Below are 27,631 nucleotides of genomic sequence, written 5' to 3'. Positions count from 1 at the left end.
TAAGCTATTACTATTGCGTATATGTGCCCACATCTTGTCTGTAAAACTTTACTATTATGAGCCCACTGCTTATGTTTCATCTTAGTTCTGCCTCTGACTATAATTAAAAAAAATATTATGTGAATCTGAAACATTGATATTCCAGCCTTCTAGCAGGGCAGACCCAATGACATCCATTGTGGGCCTCCCAGTTTCTTTCCCCATATCTTTATTTCGGAAGCATAATTGTATGATATAAAATAATAAAGAAAATTGTTTGATTTTAAAATAAGAATCGTATTACACCTGCATAATGTGGTTCAATAATTCCTTTTCCGTAAACCCCTCTCACCTGAAAATTACATTATCTCGAATCCCAGTGTGCAATGTATCCAGAGACAAGAAAGTTATTAAAACATATTTAAAATGTGCTGCATTGCGATGGCTTTGTCATCAGAGATGTATTCCCAGCTGTTTGATGACCATGGGATGATATCAGCACACTATAGGGTAAGCAATGGAATGGAGCTTTGAATAAGTTCACCCGTGACACTCATTTTAGACTAACCAGTGTGCAACATTACTCTGAAAAATGTTGCCTCTCTCTGCCAGCGTTTCTCAAAGAAGGCACGGAGGGCAAAATGGTATTTAATTCCATACTTTTCTGTGGTCTATTTGATGTCTTTGAATAAGTACTGCTCTAAAAAAAATTATCCTTCAACATTTTTATATTCCAATCAGAAGGGTCTTGCAAAGGGCTAAGGTATAAAATGGTGCATCCAAGCCTACCTTATGCCTCATAAACCTTACATATTTTGGCCTTGTTAGCTTATAATGAAGCTCACACTGCAGAACAGTGCAACCCGATCAACTATAACTTGCCAAATGCAAGAAAGTAAACTGAACTAGTAACATGTTCGAAACAATGGGAAGGAAAACTTACAATTATTTTGTGCCTTACGGCTAATTTGGTCACTGAAATTTGGAAGAGTTTCAGATTTGACCGCTGCAGGATTGTACAATGAGTGCAGTGGAGAATTTCCTTGTTCCTTTTCAAAACAGTGCCGTAGGATAGAACATAGAACATAGAAAAGTACAGCACAAGATCAGGCCCTTCACCTCGCAATGCCTGTGCCGAACATAATGTCAAGCTAAACTAATCTCCTGCACAGAATCTATATCCCTACATTCCCTGTATAGCAATGTTCCCATCTAAAAGCTCTCTAACTATCACTATCATGTCTGCCTCCACCACCAATAGATTCCTGGCAACCACCACTCTCTGCTTTTTCCTTTCAACTGGGCCCATTTCACCCTAAAGCTGTGCACTCTAGTCTTTGCCATTTACACCTTGGGGAAAATATTCTAACTATCTACCCCAACAATGCCTGTCATTATTTGAAATACTTTGATCAGGTATCCCCAACCTCTGAAGCTCTGGAGACAACATTCTAAGTTTATACAACCTCGCCCAGTACCTCTGACCCGATAATATTCTGGATTATTCCGGTAAACCTCTACTGCAAACTCTCCAAATCTTCCACATCTTTCCTGTAATGGGGCGACCAGAACTTCATGTAATACTCCAAATGCAGCCTAAACAAAATCCTATAAAAGTCTGAAAAGGGTCCAGACCTAAAACATTACCGGAGTTTTCTCCAGAGATGCTGTCTGATGGGCCTGTCCCACATGCGACTTTTTAGGTGACTTCAGGAGACTATGCTGTTGCCACATGGTCACCACATTTTCACGGGTGGTTGCCGGGGAGTCGCCTTCATGGTTGTGAGGAGTTCCCGCATTCTGGGAACTAGTCGCGGCCTCATTATGGTTGCCGTGAATTTTTCAACATGTTGTTTCAACATGTTGAAAAATTAGCGGCGACTAGAATGCAGCCGCCAGGGAGGGTAGCGAGAATTCTCAAGCTGTAGGTGGGTCGCCAAGAGGTCCTAAAGGGTTGTCAGGAGATCAAAGTTTCTCGGAGGTTCTCATAGGTTGTAGTCGGTGCTGACCGGTGAATTTCATTGGCTCATTGGGAAAAAAAAAGCAGTAGTTTTCAGAATCAAGGATAACCGACCGGTAATGTTAATGTCTGCCGAGCTTCACAGCTGTGTATCTCTAGCTTCTTAAAAGTTATCTCCACTCCTTCTCCCCCCTCTCCACCCTATCCCACCCCCTCTCCCCCCCTCTTTTAAAGGACTTACCATACACTGTGCTTTAGCCATCTTTTTACAGCACCAAGCTTCCTGGTCATCGCGGCGTGCTTTTGTTTGACCGTGGTTTTGCACCGTGTGAATTTTTTAGACAACACTCCCCCCGCTTTCTCTGTCCCCCACCTGCATAATGGGCTGCTGAAGGAAGCGATGTGTTTGTGTGTGTCTGTTCCACTCTGACAGTCGCCGTTCCTGCCGGCAACTTGACAGTCGCCGACAGTCTGCTGCAAAATCGCCTAAGTGGGACAGGCCATGAGTTACTCCAGCAATTGTGCCGATCAAAGTCTAATAAAGCTGCATCGTGACCTGCTGACTCTGTTACTGAATGTGCCCACTGATGGCAAGAGTATCATATACCTTCTTTACCAGTCTCCTTGTGTGGCTACTTGCAGTGAGCTATAGAGTTGCTATTATTCGAAGTAGTGCCATGGGATAATTCATGTTTACCTCACAGAGTCAAAGGTGGCATGAGTTTAACATGTCACATGTAGGATGTCACCTCTGACAATGCAGCCCTCCCTCAGAGAGATGCACCAAGAGCATCTAAACTCAGGTGTGACCAATTTCCAGTGCACAAATCTCAGCTCAGCAGAGTGGAACGGAAGATAAAAGCTAATCACAAAGTAATGGTTGGTTGACACCAAGCTCAGATTTCAATATATTACAAGTAGTCCTGCGAAAGATATGTTGACAGAGATAATTAGTTTAGAGACAGACACAATTTAATCTTTGTCTATACCATTTCTGGAAAATAATTTGTAATTGTCACTCACAGAGAATTTTAGTAGCATGCACAGACCAGCAACATCATCTTGCAGCGGGCAATATTTTAACATTGAGTGTGAGAGATTTCAGTTCTTAACTTATAGCGTGTGGCCTTCCACATAGTCTCTGGCAAAAAGATGCTTAATGGATATGGATCATGTACAGGCAGATGAGAATAACCTAGAACATAGAACAGTACAGTACAGGAATAGGTCCTTCAGCCCACAGTGTCTGTGCCGAACATAATGCCAAGATAAACAAATCTCATCTGCCCGCACATGATCTATATTCCTCTATTCCCTGCATATCCATCTAGCTAGATGGTGTTCAAGCCAGGCGACCCTCTGCATGCTGGGCCCAGGGGAAGACCAGCAATTATTCATTACAATCACTCCACTTTTAAACCTGTACTCCAACAGTACAATTCCATTTCTAACGTTACCAATGTTATCTGCACAGCATTAACAGCTCGATTGTAATCACATATAATCTTTCTGCTGAGTGGATAGCACGCAACAAAAAGCTTTTCACGGTACATCGGTACACACGACAACAAACTAAACTAAAACTAAATTGAACTTTAAAAGTCTCTTCAGTGCCACCATCACATCTGCTACCACCAGTTCCCATTGGAGTGTTTATCTATTTTATCTTGGCATCATTTTTGGTAGAAATTGTAGGCCGAAGGGACTGTCCCAATGCAATACTGTTCTACATTCTATGACAAGAGAACAGAGTACATTCTGTTAGTAGTGAGTACAAGTCCCTGATCAATCCCAATCTACAATATTCCCCAAGCACCATTGACAATAACAGGGATCAGGTTTGATGACTTACAGTTGAATGGTTAAATCTGGGACCAAAACATGTGCATTTCAATAGAAACCAAATCCTCAATCTCCTTTGGGAATAATCACCTCACCCGGGATGGGTCCAATGTTGCTTGACAAACCTGTTGTTGGAAAGCTAGGATGCTGAGGGAGTTGTATCTGAATTCTCGCTGGAGGGATGTTCGTTCCTCACCAAAAGGCGGCAGAAAATAATGGGCTGCCAGCCATACACATTGCACAATGGGCCCGGCAGAGATGTTTACTCAACACAGGTTGGCATGTTTAACATAAATAAAGCAAATACGCACCTAGAGATTTCAGTTAAATTAAAACAAAATCCCAAAATGAAACACTGGAACATAGCAGATGGTTAAACTAAACTCCAAATATTCTACATTATGCTCAAATCTTTAATTACTTTTTTGATGGAAAGGAAAATATTTATTCAATATGAGTTTGACTGTGCATTTCTATAGCTGCTGCTCATCATCTGCTTGAGGAATGGATGGAACTTTACAATTAGTTCTGTTTTGTCCAGCTTCCCAATCTTTACCTTAAAAAGAAAGTGGGCTACAGTTACATTCTTTACTTTTCTTTAATCACAGGCAATCACAGTAACAGGCAACTCGATATGTAGTCCCCATGGACAAACAAGGAGCTGCAGATGCTGGTTTACCAAGGAAAGACAAAGTGCTGGAGCAACTCAGCGGGTCAGGTAGTATCTCTGAAGAACATGGATAGGTGACTCTGGAGAAGGGCTCTGACCAAAAATTTCACCTATTCGTGTTGTCCAGAGATGCTGCTTTACCTGCCGTGTTATTCCAGCACTTTGTGTCTTTCTTATCTCAAAACTAGCACCTCACAAAAGAAAGCCTATCAACGTTTCCTCCCACATTCAAAAGAGGTGCAGGTTTGTAGGTTAATTGGTTCTATAAATTGTCCCCAGTGTGTAGGATAGAACCAAGTGTATGGGTGATCGCTGGTCGGCGCGGACTCGGTGGGCTGAAGAACGGCTTGTTTCCAAGCTGTATCTCTCTGTAAAAGTGTAGAAACAGGCCCTTCGGCCCACAACAACCATCAATCACCCATTCACACTAGTTCTATGTTATCCTGCTTTCACATCCATGCCCTACACATTAGGGGCAATTTACTGAGGCTAATCAACCTACAAACACGCACATCTTTGGGATGTGCAAGGAAACACCTGGATTGCAATCACAGAGAGAATGTGCAAACTACACACAGACAGCAACTGAGGTCAGGATGGAACCCGGGTTTCCGGTGCTGTGAGCAGCGGCTCTACCAGTTGCGCCACTGTGTGGTATTGTGATCTTATAGTTGCTGAGTGTCTGTATACAAATTATATCTGCTCACTATTGGTGTAAAATGTAGATCAACTATGCCATAAAGCAAAGCCAAGGCTGCTCAGGCAGCACCACATAAAATGAACAAACTCCATCCCCTACCAAGAGATGAACAGCAGATATTGGGAACACCATCATCCCTGGTTTGCCTGCAAGCTGTTAATTCAGTCACTGAGTAAAAAATCCATGAACATCCTACTCAATTGCATGGTGGGAATATCTTCAGAGGTGCAGTGATTCATAAAGATGCCTCCCCACCATGTTCTCAAGGGGGCAAGAGATCAGCAGCAATTCTGGCCTTGCTATGAATTCCCACATCCCATAAATGACTCAAAATATGTCTGCAGGCAGTGACTGAGAAGTCTAACTTACTATGCCCCAGTGACAGAGAGTATCACATTCTTCAGTGAGTCTGCCTGTTTTTCCACAGTCTTCTCAGTTTTTGTTTTTTCTAGCTTGTAAGTAAAATGTTGTGCACTGTATTACGAGGGCAATTAAACTGAAGCCAGGTTCTGAGCAAAGATGTGATTATCTATTTGAAAACTGCAATCATTAAAGGGATATATCAGAAAAGGTATGAGCATCAGTGCATGTAATTTGACTGGATGAGGTACAGACAGAAGTTCTTCATTAGTTGCTAGCTCTGAATGCACAATAAGAATAACAACTTCAATATTATATTTTTGCAGAAATATTATACCCTTTATTCTTTATCTTATCTGTGCACTATGGATGGCATGATTGTATTTGTGTGTAATCTTTTCTTTTACTGGATTGCATGCAAACAAAAGCTTTCACTATATCATGGTTCACACGCCAATAATAAACTAAACTAACCTGAATTTGGCCAGCCGACATTTGATCTTAAGGAAACCAAATTTGTCAAGAGTAGGTGCGATTTGTGCCCAGTGCTCCCATATGTGCTCTGTCCACCTATTAAAGACCACACCCTCCCACATAGAATGGATGTGTTTTTGATAGGTCATTGTTATTGAAGGGTGCAAAGTAAATTGGTGCACTAATAAATTGAGTACAATTAGATTTTGCTTGTCCTTGTCGTTCTGTGCTCTGCAGACGGCTCGGGATAGAAAATCACTTTAATTTAGTTTATTATTGTCACGTTTTCAGAGATACAGTGTAAAGCTCCTTGTTGCATGCAACCAGTTAGTATAAAGACTATACATGATTCCAATCAAGGTGTCCACAGTGAGCAAATACAGGATAAAAGGGATAACGTTTAGTGCAAGATAACGTCCAGTAAAGCACAATTAAAGATAGTCTGAGAGTCTCCAATGAAATAGATGGTAGGTCAGAAAATGGTTGCAATCCCAATGTCAAACTATAAAGGTTTCCTCTGATACTCACCCTGACCATGCAGATGGATACTTCCAATGATGTGCCTCCTGTTAGTCTATCCAGCCAAAGAGCCAGACAAAAATGTAGAAACAAAGAACAGCAGATGCTGTTTTTTACAGAAGATAGACTCAACTTGCTGGAGTAACTCCGTGGATCAAACAGCATCTCTGGAGAAAAAGGATGGGTGAAGTTTCAGGACAAGACCCTCCTTAAGCAATCTGAAGAAGGGTCCCGACCTGAAACATCACCAATCATTTGGCTCTAGAGATGATGCCTGACCTACTGAGTTACTCTAGCACTTTGTGTCTATCTTCAGCTAACGAGCCACCTGGCCTTGCCAGTACCACATGGTTGGTGTATTTTAATGGCAATTGCCACTGCCCCACTTCCTGTATTTCAGTATCCTCCGCTTATCCCTCATATCTTGAACAATCTTAATCTTCAGTACTGAGTTTGCACATTCTCTCCGAGACCACGTGTGTTTTCTCCGGACGCTCTGCTTCCTCCCACATTCTGAAGATGTGGTCCCTTGGATTATGTAAATTATCCTCAGTGAGTTGGATAGAACTAGTGTCTGGGTGACCACAGGTTGGAGTGGGTTTGGTGGACCAAAGGGCCTGTTTCCACATGGTATTTCTAAATTAAAACTAAACTAAATCTCCACTGTTTACTTGATTCGGATAGTGGAATCAAAACTACTTGTGCAATTAATAACTCTCAACAACGCAAAGTCAGAACACCACAGATTACCACAGAACACCACCTCTTCAGAAAATCGGACACTGATGTCAGATTTTAATGAGCAGCACAGATACCGATCTGCATGACAACAGTCATTGTTTAAGATAATCACTAGTGTCTCAAAGAATATACTCACTGGCACACTCAACTTCCAAATTTGAATTGAAATTGGGAGGAAAAAGTCAGACTTCCTGCCAAAGTTTCAACGTTATTGGACAGAAAGAAGAATAACGCTTTAAAGTGATTTTATGTCACTTACAGTGAAGTAAGTCACTATCTTTAATTGGATTTTACTGGACTATCTTGCACTAAATGCTATACCCATTATCCTATATATGTTCCCTGTAGGCAACTTGATTTTTATCATGAATAGTTTAGTTTAGTTTAGTTTAGAGATACAACGCTGAAACAGGCCCTTCGGCCCACCGATCATGCATATTAACACTAACCTATACAAGGGACATTTTTTACATTTATAGCAAGCCATTTAACCTGCAAACCTGCGCGTCTTTGGAGTGTGGGAGAAAACTGAAGATCTCGGAGAAAACCCACGCGCACACGGCCGGAGAACCTACAAATTATGTACACACAGCACCCATACTTAGGATCAAACCCTGATCTCTGGCGCTGTAAGCGCTGCATGGCAACAACTCTACCGCAGTGCCACCGAAAATAGTCTTTTCGCTGACTGTATAGCACGCACCAAAAAGGTTTTCACTGTACCTCGGTACATTTGACAATAATGTACAGAAATAAACTAAAACTAAATTGTCTTTGAAATTAGACTTACATTTGCTTCTTCGCGGCGTGCATTGTCTGTGCGTGCACTGTGTGCCTGTCACATAACAACAGCTGTGTGTGAATTACTGGCATATCAGGTCTGGTGGGAGAGACTCTGAGATTTAGTGTGGCAGTCTCCATTTTCTATAGCAAGGGTTGCTCTTTTGACTTGTCTTGGCAGAAGCTTAACTCACGTCATTTTGAATGATATATTCCTTTCTAATCAGAGTTATGAGCTGAGCCAGAGGTTTTGATCTCTGAGATGCGCTGGTGTCTGTTTTGTGTGATGCCCGGTGGAATCCTGCAGATATCCTCATGGTGCTGTTTGACCTCAGAGTTTTCACATGTCTGTGCCCTCAGCTTTGAAATTCCCACACCAAAATGTATCTGCTTCCCTGTCACTCTCCTTCTTTAAAAACTACTTCTACCTTGACTATCTTGCTGTCTAATTCATATAATTGTGGTCGAGGAACAAAATAGGGGAAGGACCTAATCATAGAGTTATACAGCATGGAAACAGGCCCTTTGTTCCAATTTGTCCATGCCGACCAAGATGTCCCATCTACACTAGCTTGGTCCAAATCCCACCTGCCGCGTTTGGCCCAAATTCCTCTCAACCTTTCCTGTGCATATACCCATTGAAAGTGTTTTTAAAATGCTGCTATTGTACTGCCTCGGCTACTTCTTCTGGTAGCACATCCACTTTCTGAGTGCAACGATTGTCTCAGGTTCATATTAAATCTTTACCATCTCACCTTAAACCTATATCCTTTGGTTCTTGATTCCCCTACTCTGGGTTTAAGAGTCTGTGCATCTGTGCATTTATCCAATCTATTCCCCTCATGACCTTATACACTTCTATAAGATTCACTTCCTCAGTCTCCTGCGCTTCAAGGAATAAAGTCCAAGCCTGTCCCACCTCTCCCTCTGGCCAGTGACAGCCATATTTCAAGGAGTACTCCTCTGCTTTCCCCAAAAGAGTCATGCAATCTTCTCCATTCATATGAAACCAAACGGGGTCCAAATTAAGAGGCCTTATCAAAATTATAGCAATTGACTTCCAGATATACAGCATATCATAGTCCATTTGATAGGTGCCCCATCCACAACAATGCATTTCGTTGGCTCTGTACTGTACACTGACAATGCCAATTAAAATTGAATCTGAATCTGAACAATGCATTCACTCCACCACCGACGTGAACAGTAGCAATGGTTTATACTATCTTTAATCAGACTTTTTTGAACTTTATCTTGCACTAAATATTATTCATTTTATCTTGCATCTGTACATTGCAGGTGGCTTGATTGTAATCATGTACAGCTGACTGGATAGGATGCAACAAAAAAGCTTTTCACTGTACCTCAATACGTGTAACAATAAACCAAACTAAACCAAACTAAACCAAACTAAGACAAATCCAACTAAACCAAACCAAACTACCATCTACAAGATGCACTGCTGCAAAGGCTCCTTAGACAGCACCTTCCAAATCCACCACCACTATCTGCCAGAAGGACAAGAGCAGCAAAAGCAGAGGAACGCCATCATTTGGAAGTTGCCCTTTAACCCACACACCATCATGACTTGAAAATATACCACTGCTCCTTCACGGTGGCTGGGTCAGAACCCTGGAATCCGCTCCCTAATAACACCGTGGCCACACATTAAGGACTGTAATGGTACAAGGTAGCAGGCCACTGCCACCTACTCATGGGCAATTAGGGATGGGCAATTAAATAGTGGTTCACCCTGCACATGGTGGCACACCCCTATAATAAATAAAACAAACCCTATCACTCTCATTCCTTCTCTTATTTCACTGCAACCTATTCGCACTCACATGCTCATCATCTCTACCCTGACTCTTGTGCCTCACACTAGGGGCAATTTGCAGTGGTCAATTAATCTTTCAGTGCATGTTTGGATGGAGGCAGGAAACCATTATCCAGGGGGAGAATGTACAAAGCTCCACACGGACAGTGCGAAGGTCAAGATAGTACCAGATGTGCCGTGACAGCATTGACTGCTGTGCCACTCTGTTGTCCACTCGACCACTGCGCCACTGTACCGCCCACTGCACCGTACTTCTCATTATGTACCATCGAAGATCAAGTTTATCGAAGAATCAGGGCAAAAGGCTGCACAGTGGTGCACCTGGTAGACCTGCCTTCTCACAGCGTCAAAGACCCAGGTTCGATGCTGACTCAAGTGCTGTCTATGTGGATATTGCATAATCTACCTGTGACCGCGTGGGTATCCTGTTGGTGCGCTGGTTTCCTCCGTCATCCCAAATATGTGCTGGTTGACAGGTTAATTGGCTTCTGTCACCAGATTGGGCCAAGTTTTCCTCATGGGTGCGAGTGAATCTTAATGAACATCTGGTGAAGTGGACAGTGCAGATGGCATTTGTGCCATCCATTTAAGGAAAGTTTGATGCGTACACAAGAGAGGTGGGTGAAGTGAGCAGTGGGTATTGGTGGAAAGAGTGAATTAGAGCATTGCAAGTCTTCCACAGAGCCAGTTCTGACCTGACTTAATGACAAATTCTGCACTGCTGCACCATGTCATTCCAGAAATTCAATTGCAACGCCCATGCTTTTCAAACTATGATACTGAAGTGTTATGTACAATTGATCGGGAATTGTGACTGGGAAATGATAGTGCAGTGGAGTGATGTCAAATGTGAAGCAATGTTCATTGAATACCAACCATCTGAAAGAGTGGCACACTGGTAGAGTTGCTGTCTTGCAGCTCCACAAATGCAGGTTTGATCCTGACTACAGGATCTGCCGCTATGGAGTTTGTATGCCCTCCCCATGACCACGTGGGTTTTCTCCAGGTGGTCCGGTTTCCTCCCACACTCCAAAAACATGCAGGTTAATTTGGCTTCTGTACATGGTAAATTGTCCCTATTATGTTGGACAGTGCTCGTGTACGAACATGGACGTTTTCGGTCAGCACTCTTCTTCAGACTATTTCCCAGACTATACTCCAGTCTCCCAGACTATAGTGTACCATGCTTAAGTCAGGCACCAGCTCTCAGACACCTCCTCATATCTACCACTTCATCATGACCCCACAGATGAGCACCAGACCGTAATCTCTCAGACTACTCCTCGGCATTTGGTCTCACCTTTCTGGCTCACACCTGGTTTTTCATCCCTGGCCTTTGTCTAACAATCTGCCTAACAAAAAAAAAACCTTGCCTGCATTCACCTATACCTGGCCATGCTCTACCCTGCTCCTTCTCTTATCCAGATTTCTCTCCCAACACATGAAATCAGTCTGAAGAAGGGTTGTGACCCGTAAGGTCGTCAATCCATGTTGCCCTAACAAATTATCCTTAGTGTTTCAGGACGCATAGTTGTGCAGCAGTAGAGTTGCTGCCTTACAGCGCCAGAGACCCAGGTTCGACCCTGACTACCAATGCTGTCTTTAAGGAGTTTGTATGTTCTCCCTGTGACTGTGTGGTATTTCTCTGGGTGCTCCGGTTTCCATTCACATTCCAAAGATGTACAGGTTTGTAGGTTAATTGATTTCTGTAAATTCTCCCTCATGTGTAGGATAGTGTTAGTGTATGGGGTGATTGGCGACCTCTCTGCACCCCTTCAACATCTCCAATGCAGTCAAACAGGGCTGCATTCTCGCCCCAGTACAGTTCAACCTCTTTTACTGTTGCTTTCTGCTTCATTCCCTCCAAGATCTTGATCACGGTGCATTCATCAAGTACTGACAATGGCTCTCGCTTTGATCTACGTTGACTGAACCCCAAGACCAAAACTCTTGAACGCTTCATCATTGAAGTGCTCTTTGTGGATGATTGCACCCTTATGGCACACAAGGAGTCTGACCAATTTAGCGTGTCCAGATTTGCAGAAGCGGCACAGCTGTTTGGTCTTATTATCAGTCTCAGTAAGACACGAGTCCTCCACCAACCAGCTCCAGGCTCTTCAGCACCAGCACCAAGTGTACACATTGACAACATAATGCTGAAAGCAGTTGATGGTTTCAAGTATTTAAGAGGGAACTGCAGATGGAGAATCGAAGGTTACACAAAAAAGCTGGAGAAACTCAGCGGGTGCAGCAGCATCTATGGAGCGAAGGAAATAGGCAACGTTTCGGGCCGAAACCCTTCTTCAGATGGTTTCAAGTAGTTGGGCAGCATGATATCTTATGATGGCTCGCTGGACGAGGAAATATCGACCAGAATCAGCAAAGCCAGTCAAGCACTTGGTGGACTCCGAGCATGAATGTTAGACCACCACATCAAGCTGCCAACCAGGCTGAAAGTCTATAAAGCTGTAGTACTCTCCAGCTTGCTGTATGGATGTGAAACATGGAACTTGTACAGGAAACACATCCACCAGTTTGAGAAATGCACATGCGCTCTCTACGGTCCATCATGGGCATTTGCTGGCAAAACAGGGTGACCAACGTGGAAGTGCTGGACCGATCTGGCTTCACAAGCATCGAAGCAATGATGATAAAGGCCCAGCTTTGATGGACAGGCCATGTGATGAATTCCACATGCCTCGTGAACTCCTGTACGGAATTCTGTCACAGGGTCAAAGAACCCTAAGAAACGGTTCAAAGACTGTATCAAGGACCACCAAGAACCAGCACTGCTAGCCCCCAAAGACCTGGAAACCTGTGCTAGTGACAGGACTGGCTGGCGTACAACCACTAGGAAGGTGGTCAGCAGTTTCGAGGATAATCGCCGAAGCCGACTCATTAGTGCCAGACAAAGGAGGGAGGATGCAACCCTAAATCTTCCCACAGCAGCCTTCATGTGCCTCCACTGCTCCCGTGTGTGTGGCTCGTTCATCGGACTCGTGAGCCGCCCTGAATCCCACAAGACATGAGATTGCACAACCGTGCTATCGTCGTCAATGTTGGAGTGATCGCTGGTCGGCATGGACTTGGTGGGCCGAAGGGCCTGTTTTAATGCTGTAACGCTGAGTATAGAAGTTGGGATGTAAGGTTAAAATTGTACAAGGCATTGGTGAGGCCAATTCTGGAGCATGGTGTACAATTCTGGTTGCCAAATTATAGGATAGATGTCAACAAAATAGAGAGAGTACAGAGGAGATTTACTAGAATGTTGCCTGGGTTTCAGCACCTAAGTTAAAAAGAAAGGTTGAACAAGATAGGCCTTTATTGTTTGGAGCGCAGAAGGTTAAGGGGGGACTTGATAGAGGTCTTTAAAATGATGAGAGGGTTAGACAGAGTTGACGTGGATAAGCTTTTTCCATTGAGAATAGGGAAGATTCAAACAGGAGGACATGATTTGAGAACTAAGGGACTAAAGTTTAGGGGCAACATGAGGGGGAACTTCTTTACTCAGAGAGTGGTAGCTGTGTGGAATGAGCTTCCAGTGGAAGTGGTGAAGGCAGGTTCGTTTTTATCATTTAAAAATAAATTGGATAGGTATATGGACGGGAAAGGAATGGAGTGTTATGGTCTGAGTGCAGGTAGATGGGACTAGGTGAAAGTAAGTGTTCGGCACGGACTAGAAGGGCCGAGATGGCCTGTTTCCGTGCTGTAATTGTGATATGGTTATATGGTTATCTCCAAAGTCTAAAGTCAATTCGCCTCTTCTGTACACCTGGATCTCATTCTGGTGTCTGCTGGCACTCTAAAAATATTCATCATCTTCTCAACAATCTTTCCATTAAAAAAAATGTAACTGAACCAGGTGTGTGATATCAGAACCGTGGGATTGAAAAGCTCACAGCACGACCATTGCTATGCTTGAGTGCAGTTGTGAAAGTTACACCAATTAACACAGGAAGCGAGGATTTTGTTCAGCATGCTTTGATCCCTTAGAGGAGCTGTGACAAAGAGATTGAACTGAGAATCCTTACATTGAACAAAACTAGGATGACAATAATTTAGCAGTGTGATCTGGAAAGAAACCTCGATTCCAAAGGTGTGGGATATGCATTGGTTAATCATCTTCACCTCAGTGCTACAACCTAGATACAACCTATCAAAAATAGTATACCTGCCGACCTAGACCCACTGCAGTTCGCCTACAGAGCCAACCGATCCACAGAGGACGCAGTCTCAACAACACTGAACCTCGTACTGTCACACCTTGATCGGAAAAATACTTATGCCAGGATCCTCTTCATAGACTTCAGCTCTGCTTTTAACAAAATCATTCCGCAGCAGCTGGTGGAGAAGTTGGAGCTATTGGGGGTTGATGCTGGCACATGTAACTGGGTCCTGAACTTTCTATCGCAACGGCAGCAGACAGTCAGGGTGGGCAGTAGGACATCAAAAACCATAGCCGTGAGCACTGGCTCGCCCCCAAGGCTGTGTCCTAAGCCCCCTGCTGTTTAGTCTGCTTACACACGACTGTACTGCTAGACTCAACAACAACTTCATCAACAGGTTCGCTGATGACACAACAGTGGTGGGTCTCATCAGTGACAATGATGAGTCGGCGTACAGGATGGAGGTGGAGCTGCTCACAGGATGGTGCAAATCCCACAACCTCATTCTCAACGTGGGAAAAACTAAGGAGATGGTGGTTGACTTCAGGAGGGCGGAAAAACAACACCATACATCTCTGCACATCGATGGAGCTGATGTGGAAAGGATCAGCAGCGTGAAGTTCATAGGACTCCACCTGTCAGATGACCTGACGTCCACGACCAACACCACAGCACTGGTCAAGAGAGCCCAGCAGCGACTCCACCCTCTCCGAAGACTACGTAAAGTTGGTCTCCCCACTACACACCTACGAACTTTTTATAGGAGGACAATCGAGAGCACATTAACCTGCGGCATCACTTCCTGGTTCGGGAGCTGCAAGGCGTACGAACGGCACCAACTAGACAGGATTGTGAAGACCGCCAGCAGGATTATTGGTGCTCCACTCCCTTTCCTGCTGGACATATACAGGAAGAGATGTATCAGCAGAGCCATCTCCATCATCAAAGACCCCTACCACCCATCGCATCACATATTCTCCATCCTGCCATCAGGGAAGAGGTACAGGAGCATTAGCTGCAAAACCAGCAGGATGCTCCTCAGCTTCTTCTCACAGGCTATAAAACTGATAAACGGACTTTGCCCCCTGCCAAAGTATTGCCAAAGTATCGCGCACCAACCATCAACCTGGACACACTGCAGCAGAGCCACTGTCGTGCCGCTGCCGATCGGAACGCCTGTTGATGTTTAGTAGAGAGTAGAGTGTTAATTTGTTCATGATATATGTATTTTTATTTCTATTTATTTTTACTGCTCACTGAATGGACACTGATTGAGCAACGTTTTTTTGGGGGGAGACAGACGAGGGGGGGGGACGACGAGGGGGGGGAGCCGGTGGGGGGGGGGGGGAGACGGGGGGGGGGAACGAGGGGGGGACGGGGGGGGGAGACGGGGGGGGGGGGAGGGGGTGGGGGGGGGGAGGGGGGGGGGGGGAGGAGAGGGGGAGGGGGGGGGAGAGGGGGGGGGGGGGGGAGACGAGGGGGGGGGGGAGACGAGGGGGGGGGAGGGGGGGGACGGGGGGGGAGACGGGGGGGGGGAGAGAGGAAGGGGGGGGAGAAGGGGGGGGGGGGGACAAGGGGGGGGGGGAGACGGGGGGGGGAGACAGGGGGGGGGGAGACAAGGGGGGAGACGAGGGGGGGAGACAAAGGGGGGGGAGACAAGGGGGGGGGGGACGAGGGGGGGGGAGGGGGGGGGGGGGAGACGAGGGGGGGAGACAGAGGGAGAAGGAGTGGAGACACTTTTAAGAAGTATAATAAAGTTTGGCGGGCATTTTATATATATATATATATATATATATATACATACACACACAGAGATTGAAAAGAAAAATGTATATATATATATTTTTTCAATCTGTGTGTGTGTATATATGTATGTATGTATATATATATAAATATACATACACACACACAGATTGAAAAAATACACACACACACACACACACAGATTGAAAGAAAAAGGTTGCTAAACAAATTAGAGGAAATCTGAAGAAAGAAACTAGAGAAATATGTCAAGTCAAGTCACTTTTATTTATATAGCACAGTGAAAGATTTTACAAGCGACCACGTTTGGTCGCGCTAGACGCATGCAATCACATGTTGGTGGGACAGACCCTTAACTTTCCTCTCACACACAGGTACACACATTCATATAAATATATATATGTTAAATTTAATTTTGTGCACAGTGTGTGTTAAAGCAATAGAAGGGAAACTGCACAATACAATGCAAGGGAAACTACGCAAAGGTGGCGGCTGGGGAGGAAAGATGGGAGGGAAATGGGGGAACAGGAGGAAAACATTGACAATAAAATTAACTAAAATATATGATGTGATAGATGCGCTAAATCAAACACTGTTCCCTACAACACTGATGACACCAGACGATAGCAAAGATCTTTGGACGATAGAGCGGAGTGCACAGCGGGAGGCATAAACAAAGGGCGGCCGTGACGTTCCATCACGTACTACACGTCAGCCCATTGGATTTCGGAGGAGTGGTCTATCTTGCTCCTCTATAATCTTTGGTGTCGTCCATGCTGCGAGTTTGAAGTTCGAAGACACTCTTCTAAACGCCCAGATTAATTTGCCTAAGTGGCCCCTTAACTCTGGAGAGAAGGAATAGGTGACTTTTCAGGTCGAGACCATTCCTCAGACCTTATTACCTTATGAGCTCTGAACATTCAGATGCGGTCGTGAAAATACTTCAGCACAATCACGTGACATTACAGGTGGTCATCACTGGCGGTGAAGGAAATGCTTCTGCTGGGCAATGGTTTTGAATTATAGAGGTTTTGTGATAATACTTATATATTAAATGTACGGTGTCAGATCGGCAGAAATTAAATTCTCACAATTTTTAATAAGATCAGGCATCAGTTTCCTATTTTAATTAACCTTAGGAATTCAGTAATATGATTGCGTCAGGATAGACAGTTATGAATATAACCCTGTCTTTGACCTGCTCTGTGCTATTGTCCCAGCACAAATGTGACAATTAACTTCCTAAACTGTCAACGATTCTGCTTGAAAAGTAATTACAGCAGAACACGAACAATCAGTGCGCCACTTGGAAGATTCCAATAAATCTTGCACCTTTTGATAAGACAAGTTCTTGGCAATGATCAAGATAACTTTTTCATACAAATCAGTTTATGTAAGTTCATAAGTCACTAGACCAAGGGGAAACCGTTGGGTCCCGTCCCCTCGGTTGCAGGGCGGGGGGTGGGTGGGTGAGAGGGGGAGCTGGAGTGGGCGGGGAAGTGGGGAAGAGGAAGAGGGGGGGGAGAGGGGAGGTGGAGGGGGGGGGTAAAGGGCGGGGAGGGAGGAGGAGAGGGGTAGGGGGGCAGAGGGAGGAGGGGGAGGGGGGGAGGGGGGAGAGGGGGAGGGGGATAGAGATGCATGATCACATTGAATGGTGCCGGCTCGAAGGGCCGAATGGAGAGAGAGAGGGGAGGAGAGAGAGGAGGGGAGAGAGAGAGGAGGGAGAGAAGGGGGAGAGAGGGAGAGAGAGGGAGAGGAGGGAGAGAGAGAGGGGGGGGAGAGAGGCAGAGAGGGAAGGGAGAGAGAGAGTGGGGGAGAGAGAGAGAAGGGAGGCGAGAGAGAGAGAGGGGGGAGGAGAGAGAGAGAGAGAGAGAGAGAGAGAGAGAGAGAGAGAGAGAGAGAGGAGAGCTGAGGAGAGAGTGAGGGGAGGAGAGAGTGGGGGGAGAGAGAGGGGGGGAGGAGAGAGAGAGAGGGGAGGAGGAAAGGAGAGAGGGGAGGAGAGGTGGGGGAGGTGAAGGATGGGGGGAGGGAAGGGGGTGAAGGGAAGGGGAGGGGGGGGGGGGGGAGGGCAGGGGGGGGAGGACAGAGGGAGTGGAGCAGATGCATTGTGACATCATCCAACTCGCTTCAACACGTTAGATTTTAAATAGATGTCAGATTGGTGACTAATTTTAGTAAAATACTCGGGAAATAATTAATCAAATTTTCAGATGAGGGGATTTTCGAAGTTACAAGGTAAATATCTACCGGAATATGTAAACATTTCACCGTTACCTCATCGGGTTTTCGAGGAGATGTGAATCAAAGAAAAAGTTCAAGCAAGCAAGCAAACCTACAACTAAACATCCAAGATCAGAGTTTTATAATAATACTGGACTAAGTCGGACCTGTTGGGTCCCAGCATGACACGGGAGGGCTGATCCCCCAACGCAATATTCCACCTCTCCACCAATTCCAATATTGATGGCCAGTCGGGGGGCTTTCTGGAGCGCTAGTATGAGTGTTGTGGGCTGAAGGGACTAGTTTCCAGAGGGCTAGTATGGACATTGTGGGCCGAATGTATTCTTGGCCTGGCGGCTCGGTCACTCAAGCCTGTTGTGTTGGCAGCACACTCAAGCACGGCTGGTGGGCTGGCAGTTGACTCATGGCTATTCCTTGAAATTCCATTTCAAGCAGGGTGCAAGGCCACCAGATTCAAGTGCAGTTTCTTACCATTTCAAGCAGGGTGCAAGGCCACTAAAGACAGCAAGTCGTGACCTCCCCCCATCTTGCAGAGACTGAGCCACGCCCACACTTCTGGGTTTTATAGTCCCTCCCCCTCCCACAAGAAGGGGCGTGGCCTTCATGGCGTGATTGACAGGAGAGAGAATCTCAAAAAAATTTAAACACTAATATCTCTTTTATTTTTAATCGCTGGGTAAAATCCTCGGCACCTGATGAGCGGAGAGGGACTTTGAGATGGCAAAAAATCCCAGCCATACGTGGTAGCGTTTTTCCAAAAATCAATATACAGCGCAAACAGGAAGTGGTCAAGATTAGACTTTTAATTATATAGATGGCAAGGCAGCTTTAGCATTGTCAAACCAACTTTTCAATTAGGCAAGGCAATGGGTAAGGGGGAGGTACAGCGAGACCTAGGTGTCCTTGTACACCGGTCACTGAAAGTTGGCGTGCAGGTACAGCAGGCAGTGATGAAAGCTAATGGAATGTTGGCCTTCAAAACAAGAATATTTCAGTATAGGAGTAACGTGGTTCTTCTGCAGTTGTATAGGGCTCTGGTGAGACCACATCTGGAGTATTGTGTACAGTTTTGGTCTCTAATTTGAGGAAGGACATCCTTGTGATTGCGGCAGTGCAGCGTAGATTCACCAGATTGATCCCTGGGATGGCGGGACTGTCATATGAGGAAAGATTGAAAAGACTAGGCTTGTATTCACTGGAGTTTAGAAGGATGAGGGGTATTTTATAAAAATATATAATATTGTAAAAGGATTGGACAAGCTAGATGCAGGAAACATGTTTCCAATGTTGGGCCAGTCCCGAACCAGGGGCCACAGTCTTCGAGTTGATGTGATAATGCCTTGCCTAATTGAAAAGTTGGTTTGACAATGCTAAAGTTACATGGAAACATAGAAACATAGAAAATAGGTGCAGGAGGAGGCCATTCGGCCCTTTGAGCCAGCACCGCCATTCATTGTGATCATGGCTGATTGTCCCCTATCAATAACCCGTGCCTGCCTTCTCCCCATATCCCTTGACTCCACTAGCCCCGAGAGCTCTATCTAACTCTCTCTTAAATCCATCCAGTGATTTGGCCTCCCCTGCCCTCTGTGGCAGGGAATTCCATAAATTCACAACTCTCTGGGTGAAAAAGTTTTTTCTCACCTCAGTCTTAAATGACCTCCCCTTTATTCTAAGACTATGACCCCTGGTTCTGGACTCGCCCAACATTGGGAACATTTTTCCTGCATCTAGCTTGTCCAGTCCTTTTACAATTACATATGTTTCTATAAGAACCCCCTCATCCTTCTAAACTCCAGTGAATACAAGCATAGTATTTTCAATCTTTCCTCATGTGACAGTCCCGCCATCCCAGGGATCAATCTCACATTGCCTAATTATACAACACAGCTTTAGCATTTCCAAACCAAAGGCAACACAGCTTTAGCATTTCCAAACCAAAGGCAACACAGCTTTAGCATTTCCAAACTATATTTTCAAACCACATTAAGGGCACTGACAGGTCAGCAAAACCACCCACAGTTTAGTAGACACATGTTCAGTGTTATTCACAGGTCAGACTGAGAGGAGTGACCCTCTGGCTCCCCCATCTTGCAGAGACTGACTGAGTCATTCAACACTTCCGGGTTTTATAGTCCCTCCGGAAGGGGCGTGGCCTTCAGGAGAGAGAATCTCAACATTTTTTTAACACTAATAACTGTTTTATTTTTAATCAATGGGAAAAGTCCTCTTGTCCGGTGCAGCGGAGGGGAACTCTGAGTAAGATAGCCAAAAATCACAGCTGTAAGTGGCAGCGTTTTTTCTAAAATCAATATACAGAACAACAGGAAGTGGTCAAGATCAGACCTTTAGTAATATAGATAGATAAGGAGCCGAATTAGACCATTCGACCCATCGAGTCTACTCCACCATTCAATCATAGCTGATGTATCTTTCCCTCACACTCCCTTTCTCCTGCTTTTTCCCCAAAACCCTTAACGCCCTTACTAATCGAGTATTTGGCAGTCACTGCCTTAAAAGTAAAATTATAATTTATAGGAGCAGAATCAGGCCATTCGCCATTCAATCATGGTTGATCTTTCTTTCCCACTCAATTCCATTCGACTGTCCTTTCCCCGTAACCCTTCACACCCATACCAATCAAGTACCTGTCAATCTGCACCTTAAAAACACCCAATGATAGCCTCCACAGTCATCTGTGGCAATGAATTCCACAGATTCATCACCGTTTGATGAAAGGAATTCCTCCGCATCTTCTTTCTTAAGACACGTCCTTTTATTCTGAGGCTATGCCCTCTGGTTCTAGAATATCCCACTCATGGAAACATCCTCTCCACATTTACTATTTCCAGGCCTTTCACTATTCAGTAAGTTCCAATGAGGTCCTCCCTTGAATCCACCTACACTCTTCATTTCAACACTTCACTAAGACAGTAGGGTCAAGGAAAGAGTGTTCACGTCGCAGCCCTGTTTCCACCAATCTTTCCACCACCACGCCCAAGAAACACAAGAAGCGCAAGACAGACATTGTGCAGATGCCGAGAAGTGTATTCAGCTCTGGCTGAACAACTTCTAATCTCGTGTGTGGATTTGATAAGAAGACTAAAACAGCAGAAATTTAATGTGCCTTCCCTACTGGAATTCCGGGTATATCCATGCATCTATCCTCATGTTTTAAGCCTTCTTTCAGGTCAGCTTCTAAATCCTTCCCCTCTATGGCCCATTCATCACACCCGACAGTTGTACTTCAGTAAATCTTGTTTCCACTTTCTCCATAATGTTTTTCATTGAAAATCCCAAACAATTGCCGTATTTCAAGTGTTGATGAGTCATGTTGTACACGTCTTTAAATTATGGTTCTCTTAAAATAAACCCTAATGCTTTATTTGGTCTTGAGGGGTAGCTAACGTGTGTTGATACGTCAGTCATCTATATCATAGATCTGAAGAAGGGAATAAAATACAAGGTTTTCATGTTTGCCAATGATATGACAATACGTGGAAGGACATGTTGTGATGAGGCCATTGATTCTATAATGGGATATAGATAATCTGAAAAACCTGGCAAATGCTTGGTATTGGTTTGTTATTGTAATTTCCACAGAGATACATTGATATGGAGGTCATGGTAGCACAGCGGTAGAGTTGCTGCCTTACAACGCCAGGGACCTGGGTTCAATCCTGACTCTGGGCGCTGTCTGTACGGATTTGTAAATTCACTCTGACTGATGGGTTTTCCCTTGGTGCTCCTGTTTCCTTCAACACTGCAAAGACCTACAGGTTTGTAGGTTAATTGGCTTCAGTAGAAATTCTAAATTGTCCCTAGTGTGTAGAAAAGTGCTAGTGTAACCTGAATCGCTGGTTAGCCTGGATTCGGTGTCTTTATACTAAGCTAAACCAAGCTATACCTCAAGAAGAGGAAGCAAATGATGGATTATTATCCAAATGTAGAGACTGCAAATGAATGAAATTCAGAAGGATCTACTTGTTCTAGTGGATGCATCACATAATAACTCATTCCATATACTCAAGAATACTCAAAGTCTCCTTAAACAAATGCAACAATACCATTGACTCGTGAGAACCTCTCCAGCCCTTGACCAGTCATAATGGAGAAGGAACAATTGGGATGATATTGAGAACCTTGGGGCCATTCACAGGGAGCGGACACTGATGGAAGGAATGGACCACCTCACAAACCACCCACTTGTTGTCCATCATCTTCCCCATTTGTGGAAGTGTCTGGTGCTTCCACATTGACCTTATCGGCCACCTCAGAGCCCATCAACCCAGAAGAGGTGTAAGTCATCCTTGATACCAAGGAAACTCAAGAAGAACCTCTTATACTACTTCATAGAACTCCATAAGTTTTATTTCCCTAGACATTTATCTCCAGTCAGTAATGCGAAGTATGCTATATAGTTATCTGTCTCCCAAGTTTATTTCTTTGAAATCATTCAACTGATGCGTTTCTGCACTGTAATATTTCCAGTTTCCAGTGCAAGTATTACTGAACATTTTGATTATGAATTACTTTATTTCTGTGACAAGCAACACTGAGTGTAATGATTTAATGTCCCCTGGGCCACTGTTCTCTCCATTGTATAAACTTACAAACTACATTAACTGTCCGCGGGGAACTGTGCTGTTCTATAGTGGATATTTATATTATTGTCTCTGCCTCTATGCTACCTCTTTCCTAACATCAACTAATGTTTGTGAATGCAATCAATCTGGAAAAGTACATCTTTAATCTCTAAAATCTACATTAATTTAGCTGCGATTTTCCACAATTCAGCCTTAATCTCTTAATATCCTCTGATGAATTTTTCAATTGCCACATCCACCATGTTAGTTGCTTTGGGGAATACTGAACAAGTAATTCTTTAATACCTGAAACACAAATATAACACACTAGAAAAACTCAGTAGGTCAAGCTGCATCCATGATGGAAATGTAGTGTTGCCTGCTTAGTTTTTATAGCATTTTCTGTTTGTATTTCAGATTTCTAGCAGATTCTTTTGATTTTCAATTATTTAATGTTGGTGTCATTTATGCTTAATGCTTAGTGATTACTTCACAGTTCTGGCCAGCAAACTCCCTGAAAATCCATAACTCCCTGAGATAGCAACACTAGTAGCTAGATTGATAAAGAAGGCCTATGCTATGCTTGCTTTCATCAGTCAGAACATTGAGTATAAGAGTCGGGAAGTCATGATGCAGCTTTATAGGACTTTGGTTAGGCTGCAGTTGGATTATTGCGTTCATTTCTGGTCACCCCAATAGAGAAAGGATGTGGAGGCTTTAGAAAGAATGCAGAGGAGATTTACTAGAATGATGCCTGGATCACGGGGTATGAGCTATAACTGACAACGCTGAAAGTACGCAGGACACATCTGAAGAAAGACAAACAGAATTGATGTTTCAGGTCAAAGAGCTTTTTCCAGATTGTTAATTTAAGAGATTACATATTCAAAGACTTGAAGGCAGAATGGAGGTAAGTAAGTAAGTAAGTTTTATTTATATAGCACTTTTTAAGTCAACTCGCATTGACACCAAAGTGCTTTACATAAATTAAATAATAAGTTTTCATACAAACCATAGAAAAAGGTTAAAAAAAAATAAAGAAAATGGACACAGCACATTTTAGAGTTCAACACAAACGTCCCCCCACAGCAGAATCAAAAATTTCCACTGTGGGGAAAGGCACCAGAAAGTTAAGTCCTCTTCCTCTGAAACACCCGAGGTCGGGGCCCATTTGTGGCCTAGCAGCCAGTCCGATCATTTTTAGGGCCCTCTTGCCGGGAAGATGGAACTCCAGCGTCGGGTGAAACAATTCCTCAAGCGGCTGGGAAAGTCTGGAGTGGCTGCCTCCTCCCCGGAGACCGGAGACCGGGGCACTCGTAGACCTCGGGCCGCACCGATTGGAGCTCCGACCCCAGCGAACTCGATCCCAGGCTCCGTGGCGCTCCAAATCCAGCGCCGCCCACGGCCAGACGCCCGCAGCCACAGCTCCGCGATGTTGGGAGTCGGCGGCCACAGCGCTCCGGAGCTTACCGCACGGTGACCCGGTAATGCATCGCCCGCTCCGTGGCTCTGCTCCGTGATGGTGTCCTTGCGCTGTGCCGCCACCGAAGCTGTAGTCCCGGCCGGTCCCGACAGGAAACGCCATTCCATTCTCGATGGTAGGCCGTGAGGACGGGGCGAGGAAGCAGCTCGGAGGGATGCTGCCTCTACGACCAGGTAGGTGACTAAGAATTAAAGTTTCCCCCTTCCCCACCCCCACCCACCACATAAAAGACCGCCATTAACATTTTGGACAGGACTTAAAATTTAAAAAAGGTGAAGAGACGGACTGCAGGCAGGCTGCCATACACAGACGGCGCCCACTCCTGCACATCCACCATCTTTAGGTTTATTTCATTAGACCCAGTAGCTGAGACAAGGATGATGCAGGGTAATAGTATAGATTTTGAGGCAAGAAATCTTGGCATGGACATGGTCTAATTGACATATAGCATCAGAATTGCTAACAGTACGGTTTTAGTTCCAAATAAATGCCGGAAGGTGAATGGAATCAATGGTTAGGAAAAATGCTCAGAAACTTTGAACAATTGGAACACATTTTGAATTTATTTCTGTTTTTTTCTGCGGGAAGATCACCAAACACATCATGAGAACATGAACACATTTGAACTAAATTTTTGCCATGTAAGGTTCAAGGTGATGATATAAATTATGATATAAATGATGATGTGGAGAATTAGTGATTTATTATTTCAGATTTTTGCAGACTTTAATATTTCTTTTGTCAGGGATATATTCTTGCACAAATGTGCTCCTTTTCTTATCTATTCTATTATCGGTAAGGTCAGAAAATTCATTTGTAGAGAATAATTGAAAATGAATCCGGCATCTGAAGGCTCGGTTCAGCTGGTTTGGTCAACAGAAAGAGAACTCAAATGAGTATAAAGGAATAAGCTGCTATAGAGTGAACAGAATGAGATCTTACAAGAGGGAATCAATCAGAAAAAGGTATGTTCGAAGAATGAAGGGAGGGAATATGTCCATAGACATACAATTCACACAGCCCAAATACAGTCCCTTTGGGTCACTATATTCATACAGACCATCAGTCACCCATCTACACTAACCCAATCTCATCCTACTTTTCCTCTCACACCCCCAGTAAATAACCTCTATTCTGTTATCTCACCTACATTAGTTGCATTATATATTGGCCAAAGAAACTACCATGCCCGCACATCGTCAAGATGCGTAGTTTTGTTTAGTTTATTATTGTCATGTGTGTCGAGGTACAGTGAAAAGCTTTTGTTTGCATGCTATCCAGTCAGAGAAAGACTATACATGAATACAATCAAGCCAACCACAGTGCACAGATAAAGGATAAAGGTTCACATTCAGTGCACGATATGACACTGGAGTCCGATAAAATGTGATTAAAGATAGTTCAAAGGTCTCCAATGAGGTAGTTGGGAGGCCAGGACCACACTCTTGCTAATGAGAGGTCGGTTCAGCTGCCTGAAAACAGCTGGGAAGAAACTGCCCCTGAATCTGGAGGTATAAAAACATAGAAACATAGAAAATTAGGTGCAAGAGTAGGCCATTCGGCCCTTTGAGCCTGCACCACCATTCAATTTTCATTTTGAAATATACATTTGAATTGAAATTGAAATATACATTTTCAAACTTCTGTACCTCGTACCTGATGGGAGAGGGGAGAAGAAGAAATGACCGGGGGTGAGGCTGGTCCTTGACTGTGCTGGCAACCTTGCTGAGGCAAGTGTAGAAGTATGGGTGGAATGAGAAGCACCCTGGGGAATCCCAGTGAAACATGCAAACACCACTCAGACAGCATGGATGATCAGGATTGAATCTGGACCCCTGGAGTTGTGAGGCAGCCACTCTACCTTCGCTTACACAAGGGAAAATAAGTCCTGGGAAAATAATCAAGGATCAATGTGCGAAAAGGTAAGAATATTGATGTGATGAATGAGAGAGTGAGAGACATATTCATTTTTGTCAACATCAGCTACAAAAACTCTTCTCTAAATTTATGGGACATCAGAGAAATATCCATTGGATTGCGGAGTTTCAACCTTCCACCCATACAGATGCATGTTACTTATCCAAGGCAGGGGGGTTTGGAGATGGATTCAGATTTGGGGCAAGTCTCATACATAAGTTAAACTTTACACAAATGAATTGGACTATCTTAGATGAGGCATCTTGTTCAGGATGGATGAGTTGGGCCAAAGGGCCTGTTTCCATGCTGCATGACGCAAATACTCTACAACTACGCATTCAGAAACAACTGTTTAATTGCTTCTGGCTAAAGTACAGTCTCGCCAGATCCAATGTGACAATGCAAATTGGATTATTAATTGACCAGGTTACAGGAACCAAAGTGCATTTGTCAATGGTAATGGTTCTAATTAGGCATCTTCAACCAGTGGGACTCCTGAGGGATCAGCCTCGTTACCCTTCTTGTTCATAATCTTTATTAATGGCCTCAGTGAGGTTTATGCAAGCAAAATATCTAGGACATAAATCCTGTGGCGTCTAGATAAAAGTACTGAACATGGTGCATCATCTTTATTGAACCCGGTTGCTCATTCATGGTATCCCTGCAGACTAAACGGTGGACTATTTCTCACCATTGGATCAAAACTACAGAGCTTTCTCGCCTCCATCAAATCTTGGGTCAAATCCCATATGGAGACACTCGTGCATAAAATCTAACACTGCAAAGGTGCCATCTTACAAATTTTAGACGAGGCACCAAATTGCTCTTCTAATCAATGTAAACAAAAAATTCCCTTGTGACAGCAGCATGATTTAAATACTGACAGCAGAATTGCCGGAGTCAATATTTATTCATCAATAAATATCAAAAATAATGTTCCACGTATCCAGTTGTTCTCTGTGGGATTTCAGTATTCCTTCTTAGGCAGTCTGTCTGGAGTGAGGATATAGAAGCAAGGATCAGTTTCCATAGAAGAGAGTACTAGAGTAACCCAGTGTGTCAGGCAGCAACCCTGGAGAACAGGGATAGGTGACGTTTCGGGTCAGGACACTTCTTCTCAACGCTTTTAGTCTTTTGTTTAGAAATGAGGATATCCTGGTTTGATTCTTGTTTGGAGACAGGAGGAAATGAAGATGTGGAAATCTTGACCAAAACACAAAGTGTTGGAGTAACTCAACTGGTCAGGCTGCATCTCCAGAGGAAATGGATAGGCGACAATTTGTGTGCGGAGCCTTCTTCATTCTGAAGGAGGATCCCGACCCAAAAGGTCACCTATCCATGCTCTCCAGAGATGCTGCCTGACCCGCTGAGTTAGTCCAGCTCTTTGTGTCACAACGTGAAAGCTTACTCAAGTTACTCCATCACTTTGTTCTTTGCTCCTTTCTGGTTTAGTGGGTTTTAAGGCAGCTAATTAGGCCATTTTGTCAACAGCAGCTGACTCAACCGAGAGGGTAGAAGGTGCCTGACAGGCAGACGGGTTGTGAGGGTCATTGCCATTTCACCATCTTACGGAGTTTGCTAACTACACACTGGCTACAATTATAACTACATGCAA

The 27,631-nt window shown here is 44.2% G+C and overlaps 1 protein-coding gene across 1 annotated transcript in view; it reads right to left on the bottom strand.

The window, feature by feature from the left end:
- astn1 (astrotactin 1) overlaps window positions 1-27,631 on the bottom strand; it is a 1,772,582-nt gene that overhangs the window by 207,831 nt on the left and 1,537,120 nt on the right. The gene's annotated exons all lie outside the window — the stretch shown is intronic.

This window comes from Leucoraja erinacea, chromosome 10 (genome assembly GCF_028641065.1).
Source record: "Leucoraja erinacea ecotype New England chromosome 10, Leri_hhj_1, whole genome shotgun sequence".
Classification (NCBI taxonomy): Eukaryota; Metazoa; Chordata; class Chondrichthyes; order Rajiformes; family Rajidae; genus Leucoraja; species Leucoraja erinaceus.
Note: the sequence above shows the minus strand (reverse complement) of the source record. Positions and strands in the feature narration are given on the sequence as shown.